At 46.0% G+C, this 21,666-nt stretch overlaps 2 non-coding genes across 2 annotated transcripts; one reads left to right on the top strand and one right to left on the bottom strand.

Annotated features, from left to right (window-relative positions):
• The first annotated feature begins 5,094 nt into the window (after positions 1-5,094).
• TRNAF-GAA (transfer RNA phenylalanine (anticodon GAA)) lies at positions 5,095-5,168 on the top strand. Its single transcript has one exon. It is a non-coding gene; the product is annotated as a tRNA-Phe (tRNA).
• A 12,876-nt stretch (positions 5,169-18,044) lies between these two features.
• Positions 18,045-18,117, bottom strand: TRNAF-GAA (transfer RNA phenylalanine (anticodon GAA)). Its single transcript has one exon. It is a non-coding gene; the product is annotated as a tRNA-Phe (tRNA).
• Positions 18,118-21,666: the final 3,549 nt, after the last annotated feature.

Genomic DNA, 21,666 nt, shown 5'->3' with positions numbered 1-21,666 from the left:
ACCTGGTTTGTATATCACTGTCTTACAAACATCCCTACATACCCCTACACACTTTAATACACCTGTTATTTTTACAAATAACACAGTACAAATGGAACTGTTTTCTGCCTTCTTAGTAACCATTTGGTTGCTCTGGTCTATTGAAAGTTATTAAAGAAGTGATTCCCGAATGCATTTGGTTTATCCTTCTGAAGTTCAGATGGGTTGGAATGGCAGTGGGCGAACCGTCTCGAAAGAAGGCATGGTGCACTGCGAGTTTGTGGAGGCAGAGCAGGAGCTGCAAATGTTATTAAGCCTGGGAAAAGCAATAGGACTTGTGTGCTGAGCATAACTGCAGCACTGCAATATTCAGTAAATGGCACAAAATTGCGTCTCTCAGTGCTTAGCTCCAAGACAAAGCTCTCAGACTAGCTGTTCTCCTGCTGTCTGGTCAGCCTGGGTCCATGCAGGACACAACCAAGGAGACGGTTATTGCCCTCTCTTATCTGCACTGTAGCTGGGATACCCTTGGAAAGCGTAGAAAGTTCTGTCTCAAATACCTTCCTTTGTCTGAAAACAAGAATTGGATGAACACAGACCTCTGCTTTTCCAAATTGCCCCATCAGTCTGAGTGAAACACATCCAAGATCAATCAGGTTTCTCTCTTTATGTAACAGAGTCACTAGAGCAAACACTGAAACAGAGTTTTCTCAGAAAAAGAGTGATTCAGACTTGGGATGAACTTAAATGCCAGGTAAGGTTTTGTTCTTCTCTCTGTGTCTCCCTATCAGTGAGTCTGAGGGCATTTTGCTATAGGGCAGACATAGCAGATATTACTTGCATGCAGATCATTTCTCCTAGGCAGCAGCAGGACCACATACTGCATCCCTCTGTCCAAGGTACATGCTTTAAGCCCAGTGCTCATAGGTGCAGCAGTGCTGTTATTCATAGCTTGGATTCTTAAGAGCCAAACCTTAAAGGAAAGTTTTAAAGAAAGCCTTAGTGAGACCCCCCCCACTGAAGGATGGGCTTGCAATATCAGCACCTTTTACACATCACACTTAAGGAGGGAGCAGGAAAGGGCTGTGTAGCAAGCACAGTCTGGCAGCCAGGCTTCATTAACTCTGTTTTTCAAAGATGCATTTATGTCTCCAGCATAACAATTGAGTTATCTCAGGCCACATATTCCACCCTCTTTAGTACATCCCCTCACAGCTACTGCAGTAGGTAGTGAGCACCCACAGTCCCCTTTGTGCCATTATTTCACCCTTTCCCTAACATATGAAACTACCATCAAAGATGAGGTTTGCAAACATAGTTTGTTGCCTACTGGAGCCTTACATTGCAGAGCTACTGCTGCTGCTGTTGCATATTTTGTGGCCCATTTTTGCTAATGGGCTCACTTGGGGGTCTGTTGAACTGCAGGGAAAATGGAGACAAGTCAACTTTCCTGCTGGGAGACCTTTGCAAACCTCAAGGAACCTTTTTTTTTTTTTTTCTCAGAAACAGGAGTTCCATGCTCTTAATTAGGTCATTTTCAGAAAAGTCTGGAGAAAGAAGAGAAAATAGCGACAGCAAAATAGAGATAATCACTAAAACTGCTTTTCAAGTAAACCAGAAGCCCACTCAGTGTAATGAGACAGAAAAACATCAAGAAACCTAAAGGAGGAACATGTGCTTTATTTGACACATCAGAGCCAAGTCAGTAGGTGAAAAGCAAGAGCATCTCAACCCTGCAGTTTTCTGTCACTCCCCTGGTGCAGATAGCTGGATGAAGAGTGGAGAAACAGGGCAAAATCCCATCAGTGGCATGGTTTGTGCCAGGAATTTTGCAATGGAAGCTAAGATTTGTGACAAATCTGATGGTGCTGAGTTGGGTAGCAAAGGCCACTCCTCTGCACCTCCATCTGGTTGATGCATTGACCCCCATTTAAAAGAACAGGGCACTCAGCAAGGGGTGATGAACCCACGTTGGCCCATAAAGGCCAGCTTCATGCCTCCTGACATGGCCAGGCACGTCAGCTGTTGGGATAAGCATTCAGTGATAGGTTTCTGCATGGATGCAATGCAATAACATTTGGAAGCTGCATCTGGCTGGTGCCAGATGAATACTCAAACAAGCACAGGCAGATCAGCCCTGTGTGATAGGAAAACTGGAAGAATGGGAGGAGGGACAGTGGGGACAGAGTGATCTCCTGCTGTAAGTTTGACATGGCCAAAGCCTCAAACACCTGGGGGGGGGGGGGGGGGGGTAGATCAAACAATTGGTTGATGGCATGAATTAACACTTTCAGCACATTGTGCCAATATGGTTTAACAGGCTGACACTTATCCTGATGTCTCAAGCCAGGGCATGAATATAAGGAGGTGCCAGAAAGATGTGTAGAAGTGCATCTAGCTCAGAACCCACTCTGCAACATTTTCCATGAGCTAATACCTGTAAAAGAGTATAATAACAGCAAAAAGTATCTAGTTTCATATCTGCACCCTCTTCATGGATGTTTTTATTCCATAAAACTGCCCAGTCATATTTTGAATGCCTGTATATTTTGGGGCTCTATAATGCCCTGTGGCAGGCAGTTGAATAGGTAACCAGATCTTCTGTGAAGAAACTCCTCCTTTTACTTTGTTCTGAGCTTGGCATTTGCTCATTTCAACTGCTAACCCTTAGTTCCTTCACCAGAAGGAACCCCTAATAACTCCTCTTTAGGTCCTATACTATCCTTCCTTTTAGCCTTTTTTTTTCTCCCTCAAACTGAATACTGTCTACACAGCAATTCCCTGTGCAGAAGTGACTATTACACCTTCCCACTGGTTAGGTTTCACATCCTTCCTGGGTTGAGGATGCCAAACCAAACCAGACACGATTCAAGGTGAAATTGGAACAGGAGTTTTTGCAGGGGAAATGGAGGCAGATGAGAGAGGACAAAAGGGAACTTTGAGTATGGGCAGTCCACACTCTACAGATCCCCTGGTGCAAAGAACACACAAGTGGCGTGAGGAACCCATGAGAAGACCTATGTGTCATGGCAACAGAGTATTTTTCATAGGGTCATAGAATGGTTTGGGTTGGAAGGGACCTTAAAGCTCATCCAGTTCCAACCCCTCGCCATGGGCAGGAACACTTTCCATTAGACCAGGTTGCTCCAAGCCACTTCCAACGTGGACTTGAAGACTTGAAAACAGCAGCATCTGCTAAAAGCTGCAATTTTGACCTGACTAGGAGGCAACCAGAGCAGTCATCCCAACTTCACTCCATCCACTTCATTCACTCTCCATAGCACAGCTATCTATAGAATGCCAGCCCTTAGGTCTGAATTGAGCCAGAAGGCAGGTTTAACTTACTTGCCTTCAATGACAGGAAGTTTAAGCTTCCAGCTTCTTCCAAATGACACGTCAAACTGGCAACAAAAGTCTTCCTCCTGACAACTTTGCTCAGAGACTTTCAGTTGTGATGTTTTCACCATCTGAATAAGTCAACTTCCCAGAAAGTCAGCTTCTGAGATTTCTAATTTAACTGCAATGTAGCACTTCCTCCAAGTCATGTGCTTTATCGGATCCTTCACTTCATCATTTCCACCAGTGCTGCTAGCATTTGCAAAGTAGCGTAGAACATCTTTTAGTAGGAATTTTGTACCCAGCTGAAGCTTGAGTATTTCCAGCAAGGCAGAGTGGGCTGTCAAATCCCACAGTTCCCATTTGGGATCGTTTCTTCCTGTCTGAGGAAAGCTGGTGAGAAACAGAACTGCTTTGGTTTCTGCACTCTCTTTCCTTGACAAGGAGAAAGCTGGTGAAGCAAAAATGGGACAGCTGGAAGGGTAGAGCTATGTCAGTGCTGAGCCAGGCTTCCAGATAAGTTGACTTGGCAAGTCTCCCTTTCCTATGAAGAGCCTGCAGATGGCTTCTTGTTGCCCACTCACTTAGAGCCAACAGGGCATAGATGATACAGGCTTTATGGAGTGACACCTTAGTCCAGCCCCTGAGAAAACCTGCTTGGAGGGGTGTTTCTAGTGAAAATGTGGCTCTAAGAATTATCCCTATTTTGTGTATATATCTACTACAGCCATTCTTATACAAAGATTTAACTGTTGACCTTATTGGTCTCTGACAGCTGATGTTTGGCCCATGTGTTTAAACATCAGCTTAAGCATTGGTGATAGATCCAGTGGAGATCTCCAAGTGGAGATGCTCCTTCCAACTTCTTGAATATGGCACAAGGGAATGGCCTGCAGCCGCACTCACATGATCTCCTATGGAGCATCTCCCTGAGCCATTTTCAGAGAGAAAAAAACAGACTAGATGGACCACTGGTTTGACCTAAGAGGGCACATTTTAATTTCTTAGGTACCTGTTGACTGTTAAGAAGCTCAAGAGCATTAAAACTGTCATTACAGGGCTGAAAGATGTGATATGGGTCATGAAGAAAGGCTACAGTCCTTTGGAGTAGCAGCTGTGGGATAGCTGGTGTAGCCTAAAGCATCAGAAGTAGTACTGAATGTATTTCAGCAGCCTGAATGGAGTCCTTGTGATGTGATTGAGGCAAAAGACATGGTTCAACTGCCTGCAGGACAACAGACAGGTCAAACTCCACCGAAATACCAGAGGCTATAAGGGTTTTCCTACCCTGGTTGTCACTAGTGTATGGCTGCATTATTTGTGAGGACGTTGCTTCTGCACAGCAGACTAAGATGAGAAACTGGGCAGCAGTGAATATGGGGAAAGGCTACAATGTCAAGAAGAAAATCACAGAATGATATCTCAGTTTCATCCCCCCAGCTGTTATCAAACTGTAGATTAAAGACTTCTCAATCTAGGGAAGAAGACAGGCTTTAGGGCAACCTGTGTGTAACAATGGTGACACTCACTTTCTGCACTTCTCTCTTCTGCAGTCCTTTGTAGTTCAGCCACACACAGTCCCTTGGAATGCCTGGAGAGGGGAAGACTCATTGTGGTCTTATCAAGTATCTGAAGGGAGGGTGTAAAGAAGGTGGAGTCAGGCTCTTTTCAGTGGTCCCCAGTGGCAGGACAAAAGCCAAGTGTCCACTGAGCCAGTTTGAAAAGTCTGAAGGATCTCTATATTGCAACAGGTATTGTGAAGATCAGCGCCCCAGCAGGGCTGAAGTATCTCAGCTGGGAGAGCGTTAGAGTGAAGATCTAAAGGTCCCTGGTTCAACCCCGGGGCTTCAGCAGTGTTTTCCTGCAGGCTTTTGTGCTTACTATTGTTTAAGAGAGACATGGGTATACGGGAGGGGGGCCAGGAAGATGATGAAGGGACTGGAGCATCTCCAGGAAAGACTGAGAGCTGTTCATTCTGAAGGAGTATGAGAGGGGTATCATATCAATATGTATGAATACCTGACAGGAGGGTGCAAAGAGAGCAAAGCCAGGCTCTTTTCAGTGATCCTCAGTGGCAGGGCAAGAGACAATGGGCACAAAATCCCTCTGACCACCGGGAAATACTTTTGACTGTGTGAATGACTGAGCATTGGCACAGGTTGCTCAGAGATACGAAGTCATCATCCTTGAGGATGCTCTAAAGATGCCTCAACACAGTCTTAGGCAACTGGTAGTTGGTGGCCTTTCTTTAACAGGGGGTTGGACAAGATGACAACCAGAGGTCCCTGCCAACTTCAACTGTTCCCTTTGAAACAAGGACACAGTTTTACAATACAAAGTCTTCAACAAAAATAGTGATAGAAGGGGTTGGGGTTTTTTGGTCCCTCAACCTTCAACTGCCTCCTCATAATCCTATGTCATGGCCTGCTCCATAAAGAGGTACTAATGTTGACTCACTGGTGTATGAAGCCATGCAGGAAATCGAAACTGTGATTTGGGAAAACGAAAAATACCCTATCAAAAAAAAAGTTAACTTTAGTCTGAATCACAACTGACCTTGAAGCAAATCCTCTCCCTAAAATCTCTTTTTCTAGGCTGAAAAGTCCTGGCGTGTGTACCTATTGCTCACAGGGGAACATCTCCACATCTCTGATAAAGTTTTCTACCCTTTTCTGAACCTTTTCAACTCTTACATTGACCTTTATAAAATGCTAATACTCAATGTGTAGGCATGCCAAAGAGTTGTGCAACTGAGTAACTGTGTTTTGTGTTTGGTTCCCCTTCCTGTTCTGATTAATTCCTGCTCTGTGGAGCCCTTTAGGCAAACAGCAGAGACAAGACCTGAATTACCGGTTGTCCAAAGAGAGAAGTGAAAAGTAGAGAAGCTTTGACTATTGATTTCTCAAAGATCAACCCCAGTAATCATCCGGTCTCTTATTCATAACAGGGCAGAGACATATTCTTTTTCCCTTTTATTCTGGTGATGCTCTTTAAATTCTGGACATAACCTTATCATATCCTGCAGCACTTCCTTGTATCTCCCTGCAGGGAGATGACTTCCCTGATCGGGATGTGAATAATGACTTGTGTGTAACTCAAAGACATCTTGATGTGCTTAAGCCTTGATAAAATACCATGGGTCCCTCTGGTCAAATGATTTTATCAGCCACCACCAACTAACAGGTAGGAACAGAACATGCATTGTCCTTCTGCTTAGTCAGGACAACAGTATGTATAACAGTTGCTCACCCATTGAATCATAGAATGGTTTGTGTTGGAAGGGACTGGAAGGGACCTTAAAGCTCATCCAGTTCCAACCCCTGTCACGGGCAGGGACACCTTCCACTAGAGCAGGGTGCTCCAAGCCCCGTACAATCTGGCCTTGAACACTGCCAGGGATGGGGCAACAACAGCTTCTCTGGGCATCTTCACAGGGAAGAGCTTCTTCCTGATACCCAACCAAAATCTACCTTCTTCAGTAGTGCCCTTTGCAGATCTGATGATGCACTCAGGTAGGATCCTCTACCTCAAGGATGCACCAAATAGAAAACATCTCTTAACTCCTACTGTCTATGCCTGCATCTAAATTAGGCATGAGCTTCCTTGTCCCCAGACTGGATAAGGGTAAATCAGAGCCCCCTGCATGGTCCATATGCAGGATTAAATGATACCAAATTTGATGCATGTCTTGGGCTTCATTTTGTTATGAAAACAGACCTCAGTTCATTGTGTATATGCACATACCAGATATCGCCCTCAGGTTTAAGAACTGTTTACACACTGCCTGTGCTGAACTGCTCTGACCTCATCTACCACAGTGGAGAAATGCAGCCTTGGGCACCAAGGGCAGAAGAAAATCAGATTCCAGGCTCATTAGTCATGAGTCAGGGAGCAGTAGGGTGGCACAGAGTTCAAGCAGTCCTGACAACAAGATTCTGACCTGATTCTGAGTTCATGGTTTAACAAGTGTGCTGGAAATCTAAATAAGGCCAGTGCCTGAGCTTGAGCATTGCTCAGTGCCCTTCCATAGCACTTAAATGGGCCAAGTTGTGTCCTCCCAGGCACAGTTCAGGAAATAGCAGGGAGCAGAAATCATTCTCAGGAGGTGTTTTGGACATATTAGATCTATTTCTGTTAGGGCAGAGAGAGGAAGAGGTTTTTAGATCGTGCCTTAGTCCCATTGAGCAGGACAGACCAGTTGTGTTTGCTACAACAGTCCCTACAGAGGACCTGGTGTTTCCCATCACCTCTCCTTGGTGGTCAGCCACCAGCATCATTACCTCAGTCAGTCTAGAAATGCTTGACACAAGGAGGATAAGCATTTGGAGTAGTTTTATTATGGGCTGCTGAACAAATAAACCAATCAGGTGAGGAAATCCCCTGAGCTAAAACAGTCAAATAGTGAGAAAGATATTTAAGGGTAGAAGAGATCTGCAAGGGGGAATCCGTGTGTGTTTTCCCTGTTCTTATTCCTCACTGGGTACCTGTTCATGGACAGTACTGGAGGATGCTCAGCCTCATGGAAATGCCAGTGGCAGCTCACCCCTAACCCAGCTGCAGTCCAGCACAAGGAGGTAGCTGCAATCAGGTTGCTTTGAAGCCTAATCCACAGCTATAGGAAGGCAGAGGAAAGGCTCCCACTGATGCTACTAATCACGTCACACTGCAGGATGTAAAGAAACCCCCAGAGAGCATAATGCAGCGCTGCCAAAAGCAATGACAGCAGCTTATTTCCCTGCTCCTTCCCCCTGTGACCTCATCCCCTCCAGGCTGAAACTGCTTTGGCTCAAGCCTCAGTGCCAAAACTTGCCAAGTTTCCCTGTGCTTAGCTAAGAGAAGGGTTAAAGCGGTTCCATGCTCGTTGGCGCTTGCTCGTTGGGGAGGCGTGGAGTGAAGGTGCAGGATGAATAACAGCAGTGGGTGGCAGGCAGCGGGGGCAGCTGCCCTGCCAGCACCTTCACCCAGCCCACACACACACACAGATCCCTCCTCTCGCCACCGTTCAGGCCCCTTCGACACAGGGGCTGTCACAGACCCTGACAACCATCGTGCCCTGAGCCCCTGCGCAGCGCTGCTCCAGCCCGCAGCTCTCCCCCACACGTACTCACAGCTCTCCCAGTGCTCTTCATCTCTGCTTTTCCCAGTGGTTTCTGCCTCTTTCGCTTAATGCCTCCACTCCTGATTTGCTGCTGCTGTCCTTCTCCCCCATCCTCGGGATACCTCTCTCCACCTTTCCCACCAAGAGGACCGGCAGGGATCGGTCCGCATGCATTCACCTTGACCGTACAGCACCAGAGCTGTATCTCACTGCTGCCGAGGTGCAGGAGCCTGCACGGAAAGATCAGCCAGCTAAGCACAAAGGAAATCCTCAGCAGGAGCTTTAAAACTTTCCCTCCAGAATAAAATGAACAAAACCCCCAACACAAAATGAAACCAGACCAACCAAATCAGGGCGGAGAGGAAAAAATCCCTGCACTGTCACTGTTGTCACTGTAGGAGCATCACTGGGTTTGTTAGTATACCTGGGGGTGTTCCCACTGAAGCTACTGAATGCAGTTACTGACACAGTTGGTTTATGAAGTCAGACAGAGGACCCTGGACCTCTGATTTGCAGTCACTGTGAATCATTGCTGCAGGGGCTATACTGCTGCCCTGGTGAAAAGGTGATGGAGTGAGGCATGAATATTCCCAGCATCGCCTTCTCTATTTTGCCAGTTGTTTTTTCTTACAGTTTGCACTCCTATGGAATGCTTCTGCTGTTGCTTTCTTTTTCACAGACTCATAGAGTCATAGAATTGTTTGATTTGGAAGGGGCCTTAAAGATCATCTAGTTCCAACCTCCCTGCCATAGTCAAGGACACTGTCCACTAGACCAGGTTGTTCAAACCTACTGTAATATATAGGCTAATTGGACTCTGTGTCTTTGTCCCTCTGCTCTTGCTAGCTTGAGAACAAAGCAATTCTTTTATTCATGCCTCAGTTTCCCCCACCAGAAAATTGGACAAAATACTCCAGAGTCCTTTGCAAAGTTCTCTGAGATCTGACAGAGAGAGCTAGCCATGACAGAGACAGAGGCAGCCAACACACACAGACAATAAAAGACATTGCCAGCCCTAAAAATTAGTTTGCTAAATTACATGGCAGCTACAAGATGAGGAAAAGAAAGGAGCATTATTTGCATGCCATGGGAGCAATAATCCTGTGATTACTACTGAGACTTAAAGATGTTGAGGCTTGGTTCGTGCTGCAGTGATGAGCTCTTAGAGGTGTAGAAGCACTGTGCCAGGAACAGACGGCTTGTGTGCAGTTGTAAAGGTAATACATGCTTTTGTGCCCTTGTGTAGAGCCCAGACAGTGATGAAGATAACCCATCCTTGCATTAAGAGGTGCACTCTGTAGTCCTTGCATCAGTGGGTAAGCTGCCATCCAGCCCCTCTGACAGCAAGCTAGGTCTGTGCATGTTCATCCTGCCCTTTCTCATCCCATCTCAGCTGCTCTGACACCTTGGCAGCGGAAGTCTGAATCATGCTTTAAGGGACCAACTCTTCCCATTGACTTTAGAAGGAGCCTGAGGTAACCAAGGTCTTCACGGCTGAGCAGATGAAGTTCTGCCACGCAGAGCCTCAGGCAGCAGTCTACAACCTTGGAGCTAACCCTTCACCATCCATAGCGGATTCCATCTGTTCCTAACAGCTCAGCTTTTCCAAACACTGAGCTTAGAGATACAGATGCATCCCTGCCTGCCTTTTGCAGCGGGAGCTGCTTGGATTTTGAAAGGCACAGGGTCCTAATTCACATGGCAAATGTGATGTTGCACATGACTTGCACATGGCAGATATAAGGATGGGAGCAATTCTTCCATTCAGGTCACCCAATGAGCCCATGGAAAATGATGAGTTAGGATTTCCTGGGGCTTGGTCATGTGTCATGCTAAAAATAAATAAGAAAAAGACAAAAATTCCTTGTTCAAATGCAGCAAGTGCCCAGGACCTGCTCTGAATGCTTAAACTAGAGGGTAACAAAATATGTTCTGGATCAGCTCAGCTCCTCAGAGGTACTAAAGTAAATAGACAATCAAAATAACTTTGAAGGGTCTTGGCTTTAGTACCTATGACTGATTAATTAATTGCAATTTAAATAGTTATTCGGGTTGTTAACTATTTGGGCTGTTAACTTTGGGGCAACAGGCTCTCCTTTATTATCAGTGTGAACAGCAAAACCTGATTTTGCCTGTGACTGCAGGGTGCTAGTGGAGGAAAAGGAGAGAACAGGAAGCATTGCTTGGTACAAGTGGAAGCAGGCTATTTAAATGTGTTCAGAAAAAAGCCCAGAGAAAGAGGGTTGTGGAGCTCTGCTGTCACTTAAGATATAGGGAGATTTTCATGACCATGCCCAGAGTGGGACTGAGTCTGGGTCAAGAGGGAATACTCTTCTTTCACCCTTTGGGAGCACCTAGGATGTGGCAGATTGAGGGGAGTTCATTAGTCCACGAGGAAGAGGATGTAGATTTCAGTTTGGTTCCCAACAAGCATCTGCAGCACATTAAACATCCTCAGCAAAGCTCTGCAATTCCAGGACAGGAGGTAATGTAAAAAAGAAAAAGAATCCACTACAGGAGTGATATTAACAACTAGATAGTTTGTAAGGCTTTAAACTACATTTAGATCATCTTTTTAAGCTACTTGACTTGTGCCATGCGAGTTGGAAACTTCTCTTTTGCTTTAGTCTGCAGAAATTCCACTGTGTCTCATAACCCCTCATTACAAGCACTTGGAAATATCTAGAAGGCGGATTGGCACATTGTGTTTTCTCATGGATAAAACCCCCAAATCTGGGAACACCGCGAGTCTCAGTCAAGCAGCAAACAGAAGAGACCTGTCATGGTCAGAAGTCCATGATCCAGCCATGGTCAGAAGACGATGGACAGGTCTCTCATTCCCCAGGAACCTTGGTGGAGTTGATTTCAGGCTCCCATTCCTCTCACCCTGACATGGGGAAACTCCTCGAGTCATTTTGAGTCAGTGTCTCTGCCTCCGATATTTTCCTGCCAGCCTGGTTACGTGGGTGATTCTCTGCTCTAGTTTTCAAGCAGAAGTTCTCACAAATTGATGAAGGAGGCTTTGGCACCTCCGCAGGAGGAAAAGAGAGAGAAGAAGAGAGGGAGAAGTACATGGAGGAGGAGAAGAAATGAAATGGGCTTTTGAAAACCATAAAGTTAGCATAGAAAACGGAGGCAGCTATTCTTTGCTCAGGACTGAGTGGGGCACAGCTCAGTTTCCTGATGGTTTTAAAGCCACCCCATTAAAGATCTTGCTGGGTGGCCACAGATGTTCTGGGTTGCCTGTTGCTTAAGGGAAGTCCATTTTGCAGTTACAGTGTCAACCTGAAGGCTTGGAAAAGCAGAGTTCAGACTCTACCTTGGTTACAGGTTGGCCATGGAACAAGCTCCTTAGAGTTGAAGGTAATGATGGTGATAATAATAATAGTAATAGTAATAATAATAATGAAAATAATAATAGCGTATGCAAAGAAAATCATGACTACAAGACCTGCAAAGTCAATGAGGATGTGTTTCTTTTTCAGCCCAAGAATTTTTAGTCCTTAAGGTCTTAAATCATCACTTCTAGCTTTAAACATTTAACTGAAGTTCTAAGTTAAGAGCTCCTTCCCCCCCCCAGCCTTTCAGTATAGTCAGAAGAGGTAAAAATCAGCTCCTTTGCAATTCCAGTGCTTTCCTAAGGAAAGATTTGTTAGCTGAGGGTTTGGTTGCTTTCCTCACTAAATAGATTAGTACCCCTCAGCTGCCTAATACTTTTGGAGCTAATGCGAGGTACCTGCACACAACCTTAGCCTCACCATGGGCCCAGGTAACACACGTTGCCTTGAGTTTGTTGCAGACCTCAATTCCTAGGCATGCAGCTCTTGCAACTCAGCTCATGTCAGTGCTTGGTTTGTAAGCTTTGTATATCTGTATCTGTATATATATATATATACACACACAACCTTTTGGGAAGGGTCTTGGCATCTGGGAAATATAAACCCTGACACTGACAGCTCTCTGGAACTGAAAGCACTCTGGGAACAATCTTCTAAAACCAGGCTTCCAGTTCTCTTAATCTTGGCCATCATCAGCTATTGAATCTGTAACAGGATAAAGGGCATGTTTGCTTCTAGCTCAGGACCAAGTCCTCATCAAGTTCATTGTGGTCACCCACCAAGATGGGAGAGCTTCTCTTTTCTCAAACCTTCTCAGTTGTGGCTGGCTGAGAAGTGTCAATACAGAAAAGCCTTTTCCTGCCAGCCCTGTAAAGGTTCCTGCATCAGTGCATGAGAGGGGAAACAGTGACACAGCACAGCAAGGCAGCAGGAGCATGGAGCTGCAGGCTAGGACCTTCCCAAAGATGTCTTTCTACAGGAGCAGGACCCAACATCAAGAGCCCATTCCCCTAGAAACGTGATGGATCAGCTTGTGCTGATGAGGAATCCAAGTGACACATGTGGGAATCTTGTACCAGCATCCCTGTGAGACCCTCGGCCATGAGTGGTGGTGTGGGACGTGAACCATGACTTCCCCAGGTGGGTCAAAAGTGTCCTCTTGGAGGAGGCTGAACATAAATAAGGCAAAAAAAGTGAGAGAGGAGGTTTCTCATTAAGGGCATCACCAGCAGAGAGAAAGAAATCACTGTCCCACTGTACCCAGTGCTTGTCAGGCCACATCTGGAACACTGTGTTCAGTTTTGGTCCCTGCTATACAAAAAAGATGTGGACAGGCTGGAGAGAGTGCAGAGAAGGGCCACAAAGATGATCCAAGGAGTGGGAAACCATGTGAGGAAAGGCTGAGAGAGCTGAGTTTGTTCAGCCTAGAGAAAAGAAGGCTCAGGGCAGACTTTATCAGCATATTCCAGTATTTAAAGGGTGGCTACAAAGAAGATGGAGACTCCTTTTTTTTACAGGGAGTTGTGGAAAAGATGAGGGCTGATGGGCACAAGTCACTCCTGGGGAGATTCCAACTGGACACAAGAGGAAAATATTTTCCCAGTGAGAACAATCAGCCTCTGGAATAATCTCCCCAAGGAAGTGAATGATTCCCCAGCACTGGACACCTTTAAGGTTCTTCTGGACAGGGTGCCGGACCATCTGGTTTAGGTCATGCTTTGAAAGGAAAGGTTGGATCCTTGAGGTCCCTTCTAATCTGGTATTCCCTGATTCTGTGATGTCAGAAGGAGGTAAAACACCACAAACATCTCAACGCTTGCAAATATGCCTGTAGCCATCTGCAGCATTAATCCTCCAGCAGTGCTGGGAGATCTGTCCCATTCCAGGGCCAGCAGCTGCCTAGATAAATAGTTAAATGACAGCCTCACTATAGCCAAGTCAAGCAGTGGTTGTGAATGTAGTAGGGAGTTTTCCTGAGGAATATGCAATAGAATCATTAGTTTAAATGAGCTTAGCTTTCAGGACTATCTATTCCCCTCTGTACCACATCGGTAAGGATGCTAACACACCCTTGTCCTCATCCTCCACCTGTCTCGTGTACTCCAGGATCATGCTCAGTCCAGAAAGTCCCTCTCGAAATGCAGCCCTGGTACTTCACAAGATCCCCCATTCTCCTCTCACCTCCCCCAGGGACAGATTGCTTTCCCCTGCAGATGAACCTTTCCCTCGCTGCTGTTCAGGCTGGCTCCCTCTCTCAAGTGGGTGTGCTCAGCCTGGAGCTGGTGGGCCCCCCCCGAGCTGAGGAGGTGGACAGCACTGACAGCGAGCAAGTCACTGTTCTCTATACGTGTTACTAGTTATTCCTATTCCCTGCTAGAGGGTTTCTGCTGTCATTCCTAGAGCCAAGACATCCCCTCCATGTCCACCTCCCCCATGGCAGCCACCCTTGCCAGCCCATTTTAATATCGTGGGGGACGATATCGTGGAGCCAGGCTGAGAGAGCTGGGCTGGGGCAGCCTGGACAAGAGAAGGCTCCTGAAGGGGAGACCTGAGAGCAGCTCCAGTGCCTGAAGGGGCTGCAGGAAAGCTGGAGAGGGGCTTGGGACAAGGGATGGAGGGACAGGCCAAGGGGAATGGCTTTAACCTGCCAGAGGGGAGACTGAGATGAGCTCTTAGGCAGAAGCTCTTCCCTGTGAGGGTGCTGAGGCACTGGCACAGGGTGCCCAGAGAAGCTGTGGCTGCCCCATCCCTGGCAGTGTTCAAGGCCAGGCTGGACACAGGGGCTTGGAGCAAGCTGCTGTAGTGGAAGGTGTCCCTGCCCGTGGCAGGAGGATGGAACTGGGTGAGCTTCAAGGTGCCTTCCAACCCAAACCATTCTATGATTTTATGAAATGTGGGTCACTGTGAATACAGAAAAGGAAGAGTAAGGGCCTTAAGTCAATTCAGCTTGCTGGAGATACATTTGGGGGCAATTCTATTTTGTCCCTGCTTCCACGTGATGGCCACTTCTCTTGCCAAAAGGAGCAACGGCACCAGAAGTATCCACAACCAGTAACAGGCACCACCAACCAGCAATTGACCAGGAAAGTTTTCACTGTTTTAGGCAAGATCTCCATGGACAGATACATCAGGGTTATTAAACATGGCAGCAACAAGGCAACAGGCAGCTGAAGATGTCTCAGCACCTCTGGTTTTGGCATCTGGGATAACCAAAGGAAAGGTTGTTCCATAGCTCCCTATTTCAGAGGTTTTCTCACACCACCTTCTGCTGATTGACCCAGGGTCTGGTGGACTTGTGTCCATTTCATGTCACTGTCTGCTATGGTCATGGGCTGATGCCAGCCAGAGTCAGGCATGATAGTCCATTCTAAGTGAGACCAAGAATTTATAGACAATAACATCCTTTGTTGGTCTTCTCTTCCAATATCCTCTATGTCTGCTGTTGCTCTCCAGACCTTTCATCTTTTTCAAGGAGGGATGATAACATGGCAGTTTTCATGGCACGAATTAGTTTCTGGAAGCTGGTACAGCTGGATGCTTAAAGGTAAGCAAGCAGTATCCAAGGAGTTTGGGACTATAACCTCAAAAGCAAAGGGAATTACAAGGACTCCAAAAGTAGGTGAAAGCCTAGGTGGTTCCCTGGGTTTTGTGGCTTATACAAGACCTCAGCTTTTCTTTAAGGAAGATGGTTAAGAAAGTTACTTGGGGAAGGACAATAGAGAAGGCTTTGACTCATCATGACCTTATCATCCAGTTAGTGATGTGTATTAAACCCCGAGTATCCTCAGTGGGATCAGATACTGTGGCAACAGGTAGCTGTGCAGCAAAATGAGACACAGGGATGGGAAGGTGGTTCTCAGCCACTACATGTGGTAAAACCCCTTTTGTAGAAGACCCCCTACAAGACTTTTCTGGCACCAAGGACATGAAAGAGCTTTCTGAGAGATGCTGTATTTTGTTTGATAGAAACCTTTGAATTTACAGCTAGTGCACATCCTAAAACAACTTAAATCCATTACTTATAATGCTGCTTTCTAGCTCAACCATATATTCTTCATCCTTGGTGTTTATCTCCTCCAGATACACAGACAACACTCAATCTAGTCTTTGCCATGACAGGCAAAGTGTTCCAAGATTTCCTCACCTTCATCTATCTCCCTCACGTTCATCTACTCTCCAAATAAACCCCAAAGTCCTTCTTGGCCATTTAAAATGGTTTGTATCAATGCTGACCTTCTGTAGTCTCATACATCACCTCCAGTCCATCATCCTCTTTCCTGTGCTGTTTCCTCATTGTTTAAGTCATCTTTCATTGTTGTTCTGAGATGAGCTGTTCTCTTCTTTCTTAATGCTTCCCCCTCCCCATTTCCGATCCAGTTTGAGGTAAATTCACCTGAAAGTGATGGAAGTTCCTAAGGAACAGTCTTTCCTGAACACGGCTCTGACGCTGATGCCAGCATTATGAAGGCTGTGTTTTCCTGGATAGCATGACTGTTCGTCGGTTTTGCAAATAAAAGGAATTAGAAGAGAAAAGAGGACTTGAAAGGTGTGTGAGTAATACAGCATCATCTGCAGGGACACATGCAGGGATAACACATGAAAACAAGCTGAGAACACAGAGTACTTACACCTGCAAGTTAGCTTTCACCACACTTAGGGAAGGTAAACGTGGCATGTGGCACTGCTACAACTAGGGAAACTGAGGTGCAGCGATGCAACTTGCACAGGTCATTCAGCTGGTTTGATGGGCAGCCTAAGCTAAGGCTGCTTATGCTTTGTTGTGGGTTGCAGCTCTCTGAATGATGCAATAAGGCTTAATTTAATTGTACAGTAGGGGCTGTAGTGATAGAACAAGGGGGAATGGGTTCAAACTGAAATAGGAGAAATTCAGGCTGGATATAAGGAAGAAGTTCTCTACTGTGAGGATGCTGAGGCACTGGCGCAGGGTGCCCAGAGAAGTTGTGAATGTTCCACCCCTGGCAGTGTTCAATGCCAGGTTGGACAGAGCCTTGGGTGACATGGCCTAGTGTGAGGTGTCCCTGCCCATGGCAGGGGGTTGGAACTGGATGGTCTTAAGGTCCTTTCCAACCCAAACCATTCTGTGATTCTCTGAACAACATCAAAAAGGACACAGAGCATTTGGGTGTTCCAGTGCATTTGGACCATGATGCTCTCGACTTGGCCCTTCCTCACCTCACTGTTCTTACCCTCATTAACAGGCAACACCCCACTGAAGCCTCTTCCCCTTCTTGCAACCAAATATGACCTAATATTGGCTCTAGTTCTTCTGTGGGTTGCCCTTGAGTCTGCTCCAGGGCCACTCCTGGTTGGCCACCAAAAGCAGCCTGCAACCTAAGGACACTGCCACAGAGAAGCGATCTCCACTAACACAGAGCTGGCATCCTTTCCACCCGCTGACTTTTCCCACCTCCAAAGAAAGCTGCAGCTCAGCGAGGGGAACAAACATACCATAGAAGGGAAGCGATCCCTGCCAAGCGCTGCAGAAATGGGACACAGATGGTGTCTTAAATGAGAACGGAAGTTTATCTGGGGGCTCTGCTCATGACGTAGGGTTGCAGATCCTGCAGCAGATGACAGACACTGGGATTTCAGAGCGGGTGAGGAGGAGAATTTGAAGCATAAAGCTATTTGTCCATAAGGCTATTAGCTTCTCGGGGGGGGGGGGGGGGGGGAAATGATGTAAAGAGAAAAGGTTGAACCCAATAAAGGGGTCTGTAAGAATGAGAATGTATTAACCTGCTTTTATTTAGACGTTGATCGGGAGACTTGGTCAAGTGTGAGGCATCCCTGCCCATGGCAGGGGGTTGGAACTTGGTGATCTTAAGGTCCTTTCAAACCCAAACCATCCTATGATTCCATGATTCTATGATTCTGATAAGCAGATCTTAAGCCCAGATGTTTGTCAGCCCAGATGGTTGTGCTGATTGGCCAGATGGCCACTGCTTATGGAAGTGTATAGGCTGGCATTAGCTTTGCTTTTCCCTGCTCTAGACATACACTTTTATCTTTGTCTTCTACACACAGACTAGTTGGAAGGGTCCTACTATCTGGTCCATCTTCCTGCTGCAGCAGGACCACATCCAGGCAGCCTTTGAATGTTCCTAAGGATGGAGACTCCCCAAAGTCTCAGGGCAACCAGATGCCAGGTCTCTCATCCTATTCTCATCTGAGTTCCAGTCCCTTCATCATCTTCCTGGACTCTCTCCAGTACCTTCATGTCTCTCTTGTGCTGAAATGCCCAGCAATGAGCACAAAAAGCTACAGGAAAACACTGCTGAAGCCCGGGATTGAACCAGGGACCTTTAGATCTTCAGTCTAACGCTCTCCCAGCTGAGCTACTTCAGCCCTGCTGGGGCACTAATTTTCCCAATACCTGTTGCAATATAATTACCTTCCAGCCTGTTCAGACAAGCTCATTCGACATCAGCTGTGAGTCAAATAAGAGATTTCACAGAACAGCACACAGACAAGCTGAGCTCAAAAAGCAATGGCCCAAGGCAACCAACACAGCCTCCCTGTCAATGTAAGTGGCCTCTCTATATATGTAAGACTTCATTAATAATGTGGCTCTGGAGGATGTAAAGAAGTGGAACAGGGAAATAGAACAGCTATTCCTGAAAGACTGACAGGAGACTACAGTTACTTTGGGACTGAAGAGGAGCTCTGTCACTCAAATCATTGCAAGGGAACTAAGCAGATGGAGGTATGTCTCCAGATGCAAAGCTACTGATGAGGAAGCGTGACTGTGAAGTGACAAGGGTGATGGAGGATGAAGGCAAATTCATTGTATGGTGGATTCAAGAAATGACTGTGAATGGGAAGAGGGTAAAAGGGGAAGTCAAACACAGACTGCTTTCTGTGCTTCTGGTGCTGAAGACAGTCTTGTCTCACTCCTCAGACCTTTCCTTTTAGCTCTGTTCCGGGTTTCAGACTTGGATACCAGTTGTGTTGACTAATGTGCTTCTCTTCCATAGGGTTTGACTCATCTGGGATGCCACAGCCATTCCTTGGTTCAGGGCGCATGCTGCTTATTGTAGAGTAGAGATCAGAACTGAGTGGAGCTGAGGTGTTTGCATCCCTGTCAATAAACCAAGTAATAGCATCAGAAATGCTGATTGAGTTTCCAAACTGGTCTGATTGATATATCCAAAATACAACCCCCCCCCTCCTCAGGGATAGGTTTGGGTCTGCTGGTAAGAAGCAAGTGGGGCTCCTTGCTGTACCTAAAGACCAAGGTCCATATCATAAACCAGAGTTAAACTTGGGTTACACAACAACTATGATCAGAGGACCAGCCAAGAACTTTAGCATAGAACAGACATTTTTAATGTATTTTCACAGAGCCCACTGAAGAATCTGGAGTTATCCATGGAGCCTGGCTAATCCTTTCACATCAATCTGTCTCTCTCCAGCTAGGGAATGGAAGGCAGGCATATTCCTGTAGTGATATGGGAGATGTTTGCCCAGCCCACCAACTTATTCTGCAGATAATTCTCTACCAGGACCGATGATCTACCATCTTTCACCAGCTCCAAATTCACATCTCACCAGAATACATATGGGAAATGCACAGTAAGTTTTCTATGTCTGCTAAAAAAAAATCAGTAGTGAAAGGTGTCAAAAATACATTCAATCTGGGTTTGAACATTCAGCTTGACAGCAGCAGATATTTCCTCACAGAGATTTATTAGATAACAGTTCCTGGTATTTAGGGCTCCCAAACTAGGTTATGGAACCTCTTGCAAAATTCAGACATCAGGATTGTACCTTAAGTGGGTTTTCTTTCTGCAAAGCCACTTCGGCTACTGGACCCCAGTGGTGATCCTGCCCATGGCCACTCAGGAGCTGATCACACATACGTGGCTGAGGGTCTCAGTGTTGTTTTGTTAATGAGGTGGGAGCCTCTTTGCACAGTTGAACACTGTCACAGGGTTTCTGCTTTATGTCCATTTGCACTTACAAATTGTTTCATATATGTGACCTAGAAACGTGCTAGATCCAGTCCTTGAAAGCTGTGGTGCTGAGAACAGGTGTACATAACAGATCCAGGGCATCACTAAAGACCATGACCACATGACTACTAACCCAAAACGTTTCTCTGTTGCATTCTGTGTCTGGTAGAGATGCTGATATGAGAGGAACCTAGGATATTACTTAGGGATTTTGAGCCACAGTAGAGTGTTTAGGTCTCAGAACTGAAGTGGAAATGAGCAATCCCATTTTACCTATCCTATTGACTCTCTCACCTTCATCTAGACCTCAGGATCCATAAGAAGAAGGTAGTTGGTGAATGGCCCTAGTAAGTCTTTCCAGTTATCCATGGAAGAGGATGAAGAAGAAATCTCCCCCTGCAAATCATCCACAAACTACGGCTGCATGCTCAGAGCACGTCTGGTTATATTTATCTACAGAAGATGCCTATAGGAGCAATTTCTTGAGCTTAGTGACTAAGGATCCTACAAACACAGCTTGGATCAGCCTGCAGAAACAGAAAGCTCTTTCTGGTATGTTTTTCCTCATTTGAATGCTGAAGGCAGTGAGAAAAAGGACTGCAAGTCAGTTGATTTATTAGATTATTATTGTAGGGGTCCATCATAAGTGTTTATTTGTATGTAAAGCTTCATTTTGAAGAGTTACTAATGTCTGGACTGTGGACTTGCTCCAGGTTTATTTTTTTCTTTAAAGACTCTGTCTATTTGGAATCATCAGTGCCTCTGATTCTGTTGAAAGAGCACTGCTTTGCTCTTCCCTGAAGAGCTGTGACCTATCTAGTATTACCAGAACTGCTGAGGATAACCAGAAGGCCACAGGGGGACATTAGTCTAATAGGTAACAAAGACCTGCTGAACCTTGCAGGACATGTTATCTGCAAAACTTAGCAGTTTGGAAAAGGTTCCTGGGCTGGGATTCATCTTACCTGAGTTCTCAAAGGCCAACAAGGCAAATCTTAAACCTGACCTATTACAGACAGCCCATAGAAATCTCGGACACTGGTGTTGAGTTTCCAAATAGAATCTCTTCTCAAAATCCAACCAAACAGAACCAAATCAAACCAAACCAAAAACTGCACATGAACTCTGGAGGTCTCTATATAGCACCATGGATGTTATCAACACACGAGTTTTGACAAGCTAAGCATCCTCTTTCTAGCTGAAGTTCATATATCCATCAAAACCAACACTGTTGCGAGTTACAACTCAGCTCTCTGTACCCACAGCAGAAATTATAATACCCAGTGACAATGAGAAAAGGAATTTTCCATCACTGATTTCAGCTGAAGCATTGGTTTTCCCTAGAAATTACCCTTGTGCGAGCACTCTGAGGATGGTGGTGTCACTACATGAGCATTTTGGTTTGCTGCCCACCAGCTGCTAGAAAGCTGCAGTCTGCATGAGCTGGCCTGAAGCATTTTATGTACCTCAGGGACCAGCTCAACAGCTTTTGTGCAGCTTTAATGAAGCCATAACCATTTTTCACCCAAAAAAGCCAGGTTATGGAGTCACCCCATAGGGTTTTTCAGAATCTGTGTTATGCCCATTGCAAAGATAGGGTCCTGTCAGAAGGTTTCCTCCAAATGTACTTAGAACTAACAGCCCATCTCACTGAGCCTGCACAAACACCATTCATCTTTCAACTCCTCCTGAGCTTTTGAGGTGTGTGGGGTCTGTGCATTGGGATTTAGGTCTATCTGGCATGAGGGACTCGGAGCAGAGAAAGCAGTCTCAATGCCAGTGGTGCCATCTAACGGGAAAATTCCCAGGGAATTAATTTCCCGGAAGTGAAGTCCTTAATGGGAGTGTTGCTAGGTGACGTAGAGATGGAAATCAGGAGCTCTGATGTAAGTCTCTCTCCTCTGCTTGCTTTACGACCAACCCTCCGTCAGCCTATTCCCTT

The sequence above is a fragment of the Pezoporus occidentalis genome, unplaced genomic scaffold, assembly GCF_034315485.1.
Source record: "Pezoporus occidentalis ecotype Australia unplaced genomic scaffold, CSIRO_AGI_Poc_V1 ctg3, whole genome shotgun sequence".
NCBI classification, from domain to species: Eukaryota; Metazoa; Chordata; class Aves; order Psittaciformes; family Psittacidae; genus Pezoporus; species Pezoporus occidentalis.
The sequence above is the reverse complement of the archived record's forward strand: the minus strand, read 5'-3'. Positions and strand labels throughout refer to the sequence as shown.